The 9,093-nt window shown below is 47.6% G+C and overlaps 1 protein-coding gene across 1 annotated transcript in view; it reads right to left on the minus strand.

Moving 5' to 3' along the window:
- TEKT1 (tektin 1) overlaps positions 1–8,876 on the minus strand; it is a 54,735-nt gene extending 45,859 nt beyond the window's left edge. Inside the window, exon 1 of the mRNA XM_005669134.4 lies at positions 8,771–8,876. The gene's annotated coding sequence lies outside the window, so the exon portion shown is untranslated. The remainder of the gene's footprint in view (positions 1–8,770) is intronic.
- Between the last annotated feature and the right edge of the window lie 217 nt (positions 8,877–9,093).

A 9,093-nucleotide genomic window follows, 5' to 3' on the forward strand; every position in this document is an offset into this window, starting at 1 on the left:
TCAACCTGCTGTGCCACAAGAGAGCTCCAAGATTTTGGAAATATTTTAAAAGGAGAGTAAGAAGAAAATGCTTAAAGAAAGTTTAGGAGATAAAATAGAACAAAAAGACAAAGAGATTGAAAAATAATAATAATACTTTGAGGACAGATAAGACTGAGGACCAGTCTAGGAAGTCCAATTTTCAACTAATAGGAATTCAAAAGAGAACAGGGGAAGAGAGAAATGGAAGGAAGGAAATTCTAGCAAAAATAATATTTCCCAGAACTGAAGGACATGAGTCTCCAGATTGAAAGGCCCCACTGAGTGTCTGACACAATAAATAAAGGCTCACACCAAGATTCATCAGCACAAATTTCAGAAGATCCTGAGAAAAGAAAAGATTTTCAAAGCTTCTAGAAGCAAAAAAAAAAAAAAAAAAAAAAAAAAAAAGGTTCCAGGATGGCATTAGATTTCTAAATACCCACAAAGAAGTTAGCACATCATGGAGCAATGCCTTCAAACTTCTGTGTGAGAATGAGTTTCAGCCTAGAATACTTGTAACCAGATGACCAATGAAGTATGAAAGTGGAATAAAACATTTCAAACATGCAAGGACTTAATTTAACCTCACACATATATCGTCTCTGAAACAGCTACTGCAGGATGTGCGTCAACCGAACAAGGAAGGAAACTAAGAGAGATGTGGAATTAGCACTCATGGGATTCAATACAGGAGGACAGTGAAAGCAAATGCCAGGATGACAGTGAAAACCAGTTGAGAGGGGACCGGGATGGAGACACCCAAGGAATAAAAGACAATGACATGTTTGAGGACATAGAAAATGGTATCCAGACGCAGTACATATATACAATGGAATACGACTCAGCCAGAAAAATACTGAAATAATACCATCCACAGTAACAAGGATAGACCTAGAAATTATCATACTAAACAAAGTAAGCAGAAAGGGAAAGACAAATACCACGTGATATCACTTAAAGACAGAATCTAAAATATGACACAAATGAACTTATCCACAAAAGAGAAACAGACTCACAGACACAGAGAACAGACTTGTGGTTCCCCTGGGGCAGGAGGGCGGGGAGGGATGGATTGGGAGTTTGGGACTAGCAGAGACAAACTATTATATATAGAATGGATCAACAAGGTTCTGTTGGATAGCACAGGGAACTATATTCAATATCCTATAACAAACCACAATGAAAAAAAAATAGTACCCAGTATCCAAATAGTATCCAGTATCCAAAAATAGCATCCAGTATCCAAAAATAGTATCCAAAACACTGAAGCACTTGGGGAGGAAAAAACTAGCAATTGGTATATAGAATGCTAAGCAAATAAAAACAACAAAATGTAGTGATTAATTCCAGGAAATAAAGGAAAAGGATGCATTGTGCAAAGGGCCTACGGCTGGAGTAAGCCTATTGCACTTAGGACTAGCGGGAAGAGCAGGGCTGGAGCAGATCTAGGGAGGGGAGAAGACTCAGGAATGAGGTCGGGGAGGCAAGAGGGACCCGGATGTAAAGGGACTGTCGGCCACCGTAAGGACCCTGGCTTTCACACTGGCTGAAAGGGGAGCTGCTGCTGAGAAGGGACGTGATCTGACTCACACATTAGCAGGATAATTCTGCCTGAGGTCTTAAGACACTATGTGCATAGTCATAACAAACAGAGCATTGACCACTGGTTTAACCCAAACTTGTGATGTGACCCCATTGGGGCGGGAGTGTTGCTGGGAGAGAGGGGTGGAGTTGCGATGTGGGAGGGGCACCTTCTCGCTGAGGGACGTTGACGGGGGTGTACAAAGGGCAGATCCAGAGAGGAGAGAAGAATGAAACAGTGTCAATTAGAAATGTGAGGAGAGGCGTTCCCATTGTGGCGCAGCCGAAGAGAATCTGACTAGCATCCATGAGGTTGCGGGTTCGAATCCTGGCCTGGCTCAGTGGGTTAAGGATCCGGGGTTGCCTTGAGCTGTGGTGCAGGTCGCAGACGCAGCTTGGATCCCATGTTGCTGTGCCTGTGGCGCAGGCTGGTGGCTACAGCTCCAATTAGACCCCTAGCCTGGGAAACTCCATATGCCGTGGGCGTGGCCCTAAAAAGCAAAAAAAAAAAAAAAAAAAAGTGAGGATAAATGCAAAGGGAAATACGGAGAAGAAGGAACACTAAGGATAGTTCCTTCCAGGGAGCAAGACTGCGAATGTGCGGAAGGGGAAGGGGGCTGGTGTTTTTCCATGTCTTTTAGCACCATTTGTCTTTTAAGCCTATGTGCATGTATTACTTTGATAAAAGTTTTCTAAAGGATGTACATTTTGTTTCACTCAAATCACTTTTTTAAATGTCTAGGAGAAAAAAAAATAACCAATCCATTGGGCAAGGGCAATTTTAGAAAATACCCCAACCCAGCTCCCTTTCCACTCTGTGCCTTCTCCTTCATGTGTCTGGCCCAAAAGTGAGCTGAGACCAACCTGGGTCCCCCTTCCTGCCATGGGGTTCCAGCGAGGACCCCTGCAGCATCCCAAGTCTCAGGTCATCTCACTAAAACCCCCTCCCCAGCCCTTCCACGCTGATGGGGGCAAGGCTGGCATCTATTTGAAAGAGGAGAAAGCTGTGACTGTGGCTCAGTGAGTTCACCTAGTCACCGAAAGACAGAGACTGGAAGCTAGGTCTTCCGGTGTATGGCGCGATGGTGTCTCGGCGATAAACGCGGTGGCTGCCATCATCCGGGCTCACACGGGGCGGGTGGGATGGGGGCAGGGGAGAGGGTGAGGGAATATTCTTGGAAGGGAAGAAGAACTCCCTCTAAATTAAGTGCATTATTTTTCCTGAATAAAAACACACCTGTCATGAAATCCACTGCCCCAAAAGATACTTGATACAGCAACTGCGATGGCCCCTGGCTGCAAATATTCCCTTTCCCCTTAGTCACCCTCCTCGGGTCAGCGTAAGCCTGCTGGATAAAGTAACAGAAAGAAACAAGTAGATCTCCTTTGGAATGGAATTCCTAGGCCCAGAGGAAGCCTGCAGCGAGCCGGGCAAGGGGCACAGTTCTGGGCAGAACTGTGGGTTTTTCTCTGCGGAATGGGTCCCTCTCGGGGGCAGGCCTGGTGTGTGAGAGCCCAGCCCTGCTGGGGGGGTGGGGAGGTCGGGGAGGAGAGAGAATGGGGACAGTGGGAGGCAAGACTCTTGTCAATCAGGTACCCCTTCACGACAGAGGACCTCCCACGGGGCTCACTAGCCCCTGATCCCTGGTTAGTTTCGCCCAGATCCCGCTCTGGTTACACCAAAGCCCTTATTGAGGGACAAAGTCGCTGGTGTCCCCTGGATTTGCCCACGTGCAATGTCGTGGCAACTATGACAGCGGAGTGGTAGTGGCAGGTCAACAGAGTCCCCTGAGCACCTACTGCGTGCAAACTCTGTCTGAGGCCAGGATGGAGGTGGGAACAGCGGGACCCACAGCTCCGCCTCTGCCCCTGGGGGCTCGGTGGACAAACTGAGCAGCTCAGGACACTGCAGTGTCCTCGGCAGCAGGGCTTCTGCCGCATGCGGTGTGGTCAATGCCATGGGCTTCACTATGCGAGGATGGATCCCATCCTGTACTCTGCTGCAGGCGGGGTTTTAGTCACTGGAAGCTGCTGCCCTGGGGGGTCCTTCTGGGGCCCTAGAGCCAGGAGCGGGGCGGGGGGTCTGCTTGCCCTTCCCCAGCATTGCTTTCGGACCGTCGGAGCTAAGTACCTTGGTGTATTCTCAGCGCTTCTCTGTTTTCACCAAATCTGACTTTCTTTCCAGTCCTGTGATAAGGACTAAAGGGACAGAGCCCTTCAGGATGGACTCCCGGCGACACCGATTGCCATCCCCCATCCAAGACAGTGACGCTGCACTTCGGGGGCTGAAATCTGAACCTTTTAACCGATGGCCGGTTCAGTCAAGCCTGGAGAAGCTCAGTTACAGCTTGTCACCTTCAGCTTCATTTATCAACATCTGCTCAATAACAAACGCCTAACTCTGTTCCTCCCCCTGGTGCTCAAGAGTCTCTGGCAATTGGAACTGAAGCAACTCGGATCAGAATGTCCAGCTGGAAGGAGATGTAGCAGCACCTGCCGGTTAATTCTGAAAGCAAGCACTGAACCTTTAGAAACCTGGGTCAGGTCTTCGAGTGCAGAACAAATGATTCATTAGGCCTGTTCCTCCTGTGCTCATCCAGCACAGAGCACCTGTCCATCTGCAGCACTGGCCATTCATTCAAAAAAGTACTCATGGAACACCTACTGGGTGTCAGGCTCTTGTGGCCCTAGGCACCCTTTCTGCCCTCCTGGTGCTTGTGGCTAGTGATAAAACAAGAGTGGTAGGGGAGTTCCTGTCGTGGCTGAGTGGTTAACAAATTTGACTAGCATCCATGAGGACACTGGCCTCACTCAGTGGGTTAAGGATCCGGCATTGCTGTGAGCTGTGGTGTAGGCTGGTGGCTATAGCCCCAATTTGACTCCTAGCCTAGGAAACTCTATATGCCGTGGGTACAGCCCTAAAAGACAACAAACAAACCAATATACAAAAACCAAGAGAGGTGAGTGGTGCTCCAGGGACAGAGATGGGGGAGGGTTGTCAACGAAGGCCTCCTGGGAGAAGTGAGGTTTAGACTGAGCTCTGAGCCTGAAGTAGGAGAGATTCAGGTGAACAGGATGGAGGGACAAGGGCAAAGGGGAGAGGGGGCGAGGTTAGGTGGTCTTCAAAGCCTCCTTAGGCAATTGCTTATCCTAAGGGTGAGGAGAATCCATTCAGTGGGGGCAGTGATGCAATCAGAGCTGCATTTGAAGACGAGAGAGCACTCTGGGGGCCAAGGGTAGAGAATGGCTTGGAGAAAGCCAAGAATGGAGGCCTGGAAGCCAGTTTTAGGACGTAACTGTCCTAATCCAAGTGAGAAGGAAGATGCATGAGGTTACCTGGCAGAATGGACGGAGGAGGCTGGACTCGAGATCCAGAACCCCAGGGTTCACCGCAGCTCTATTCACAGCAGCCAAGCTAGAGACGCAACCCAGGTGTCCACCCACAGATGAATGGATCAAGAAGATGCAGTACATATATGCAAGGGAATACTAAGCCCTAAAAAAGAACAAAATTTTGTTTGCAGCCACATGGGTGAACGGGGAGGGTATTATGTGAAGCAAAATATATCAGACAGAGACAAATACTGTGTGATAGCGCTTATCTGTGGAATCTAAAAAAAATACAACAAACTAGTGAATATAACCCAAAAAAAGCAGACTCCCAGATATAAACAACAAACTAGTGGTTACCAGTGGGGAGAGGGAAGGAGGGGGCAACTTAGGGGCTGGGGAGTAAGATGTACAAACTCTCAGGTACAAAATAAGCTACATATTGTATGTTATATAATATGGCGAGCATAGCCAACGTTTTGTAATAATTACAAATGGAAAGTAACTTTCAAAACCATATTAAAAATATAGTATTAAATTTTTAATAAAATTTAATTAAAAAATTTAATAAAATTTTAAAAAGGAGAGAACTCTTCATATAAAGAGCTCTTAAATAATAGACTTAGAGAATAGACTTGTGGCTGCCCCCGGGGGAAAGGGAGGGAGTGGGAGCATGGGGTTCACGGAGGCAAACTATTGCTCTTGGAATGGATTTACAATGAGATCCTGCTGTGTAGCACTGAGAACTCTGTCTAGATACTTACATCGCAACACAACAATGGGAGAAAAAGTATGTATACATGTATGTGTAACTTGGTCCCCGTGCTGTACAGCAGGAAAAAAAAAAAAAATCAAAGGGGAGGAGTTCCTTGGTGGCCTAGTGGTTAAGGATTTGGTGTTGTCACCATTGTGGCTTGCATTCAATCCCTGGCTCAGGAACATCCACGTGCCATGGGAAAGGCTTAAAAAAAAAAAAAAATCAAGGGGGAGGGAGTTTCCGTTGACTAGAACCTGACTAGTATCCATGAGGATGCAGGTTCGATCCCTGGCCTCACTCAGTGGGTTAAGAATCCAGTGTAGCCATAAGCTGTGCTGCAGGTTGCAGACGCAGCTTGGATCTGGCGTTGCTGTGGTTGTGACATAGGCTGGCAGCTGTAGCTCCTATTCGACCCCTAGCCTGGGAACCTCCATATGTTGCAGGTGTGGCCCTAAAAAGAAAAAAAAAAAAAAATCAAGGGGAAAAATTTAAAAAAATATATCAAGGAGGAAAAAGATAAAAAGTGGACAAAAGACTTGAACAGAGAACTCCCGTAGAAAGAGATATACCAATGGCCCGTAAACATGAGAATATGCTTATCTTTACTCAAAAGTGAAATGTGAGTTGGAATTATACTGATACCATCTGTCAGCTGTGAGCCTGACAAAAGTTCTGAGGATGGACAGCACTCGCTTGGGGAAACAGTGGGTTGGGAAGAACTCATCCCGGAGGGACAGCAAACCCCACCAGTAGGCAGGGGACGTCGACAACATCTAACGAAGCAGGTATGGAGCCTTTAACCCCGTAACCTCATTTCTGGGATTTCATCCCGAAGATGCACCCCCACAAACGCAAAGCAGCACATGCACAAGGCTGCTCGCTGCTTGAAATAGCAAAACATCCAGAGAGAACCTAGATGCCCTTACGCAGGAGACTGGTTGAATAAACGGCAAACGATCTGCACAGCGGAGGGCCACGCTGCCGTCTTTTAAAGATAAGGAGGAGCTCTAGGAAACAATCTCACCTGTCAATTAAAACCAAAAAAGAAAGGTACATAGGGGGTAGGTTTTGCAGCTTTTTCTGAGAAAAACAAATACATACATATATATCTATGAATTATTTTGCTCTACACCGGAAACAAACACAACGTTACAAATCAACGATATGCCCATTGAAAAAAAAGTTCACCCTTTTCAGCTGCCAGTATAACCACAGATTCAGGCCAAAATCATCCATTGCTAATCCTCAAGGTGCCGGGGAGCAGGGTACCCACATAGTTTCAAGAGCATCACCTGCAGATTTCTAACCTGTTACAGGCAGAGGGAACGCAATGGAGAGAGAGGTCTGGTGGACCCCTTCACCACGCTGGCTACCCTCCCAGGGCCAATAAACCCGCAGCCTGTGGTCCCGATGTGGTGCCGCGGAAACATCCATCGCCTGGGCTGTATTCAGGTCATATGTGTTTCACCTGAATCTACGCGGGAGGAAACAGACAACAGTACAGTGGGGCCCCAGACACCCACTCATGCTACTCGGCCATAAGAAAGAACAAAAGAATGCCATTGGCAGCATCGTGGATGGGACTAGAGACTCTCACATTAAGTAAGTCAGAAAGAGAAAGACATACCATATGATATCACTTGCACGTGGAATCGAATATATGGCACAAATGAACCTTTCCACAGAATAGACTCATGGATTGGAGAACAGACTTGTGGTTGCCAAGGGGGAGGGGGATGGAATGGGATGGACTGGGAATCTGGGAGTAATAGATGCAAACTATTGCACTTGCAATGGATAAGCAATGAGATCCTGTTGTATAGCACTGGGAGCTATATCTACTCACTTGGGATGGAGCAGGATAATGTGAATGTATATATATTTGTATGTGTGTGTGGCTGGGTCACTTTGCTGTATGGGAGAAAATTGACAGAACACTGCAAACCAACTATAATAGAAGAAATGAAAATCATTACATACTGTTTAAAAAACAAGACATTCAATGGAAATCTGGAGGCTCCACTGGCAAGGGTTTTGCAAATGCCTGGTTCACAACGCATGATAGGAAGCAGGGGACTTTGTGCGGCAGGGGCAAGGTGGCTTTCAGGTCCCTGGCATGGACAATGGGTAGGGATCGCGCTGCTGTTTGCTGAGGTAGTCGACACTGGAGAAGGAGCCAGTTTCAGAGGCGAGAGGAAAGTAAACCACTCAATTCAGACATCCAGTCCTGGGTTATGAACTCTTGATATAGAAGACAGAGCACAGAACATAAGACACAACACGGGGGACTGATGGATAGAGGGAGAGGCCGTGGCGGAGTCTGAGAAGAAACAGCCAGACAGGTGGTGGGGGGGGAGCCTGAGAATGAGGTCACGGAGGCCAGGAAGAGGGGTCCAACCATGCACATACCGCTGAGATATCAAACACATTAAGGACACTTACTACCTGTGATTAAAAGCTGGGTTTGCAAAAAATACACATTTTCCCCGTTGCCTACGTGACAGCCGAATCAACTCAAGGTCGAGAGTCAAGACAGAGCCAAACACTGTTAGTCATCTCTCGGGCGTCACCACCCTATCACCTGTGCTACTGATTCAGGGCTTCCGACAGCTCTTTCTTGTACCCACAGAGGCCACCTGGATACCCCACAGAGCAGAGTATTCTTGGCCCCATCCTTCCCAGGTGTTTCTTCTTGTTTGGTGCTGTCTAGGGAGGAGGCAGGCCCAGGCATTTTTACTGGGCTCTTTCAAAGGACGATGGGGGCTGTCTGCTGTCAAAGCAAGTCCAAGAACCAAGAGATAAGAGATCAAAGGCTGGAAAAGCAAGCCCAGCCCTGATCTTAAAAGCGGGGGAGATAAAATGGATAATAATCCCGAGAACATCCATCATTCCGCAGACGCGGGTGATGGGGGGATGTCAGAGCAGGGCTCGGAGAAGGGAACCAAGAGGAATCGAATTGGCCATCTCAACGGATTATAATGGATTCATCAGAACGCGTTGTCCCCTGTCACTGAGTTTGAGAACCCAGGGCTGGTGCAGGCTGGGTTGCTTGGATGTCCCCCCGCAAACCACCCAACTTACACAGCTTTTTTTGTCTGACGTCCCATTGTCTGGAGTCATGCAGACCTGCGATGGCAGAAAATAAAATACCCCCTCATGCTTCTTCCTCCAGTCAGAGCGCGCTGACCCCTGCAACAGGGAAAGCTGAGACGGTTTCGGCTTCGAACACATTTGCGAAATCCATTGGCCTTAACAGCCTGTTCCCCAAACACCTGGCCTGAACGTTCTCCTCTAACCAACAAGCACAAGATCATATTCGGAAAGCCCTGCCCGATACGCTCTCCCTTGCCCTGAAAAATCTCCATCAGCTGTCAGAAAAGCTTAAAAACCCTCTTGGCTCTGGT

This window comes from Sus scrofa, chromosome 12 (genome assembly GCF_054392235.1).
Source record: "Sus scrofa isolate SSC_HxYL_T2T_F1_AM1 chromosome 12, Sscrofa_HxYL_maternal_Yorkshire_Landrace_v2.0, whole genome shotgun sequence".
Taxonomy (NCBI): Eukaryota; Metazoa; Chordata; class Mammalia; order Artiodactyla; family Suidae; genus Sus; species Sus scrofa.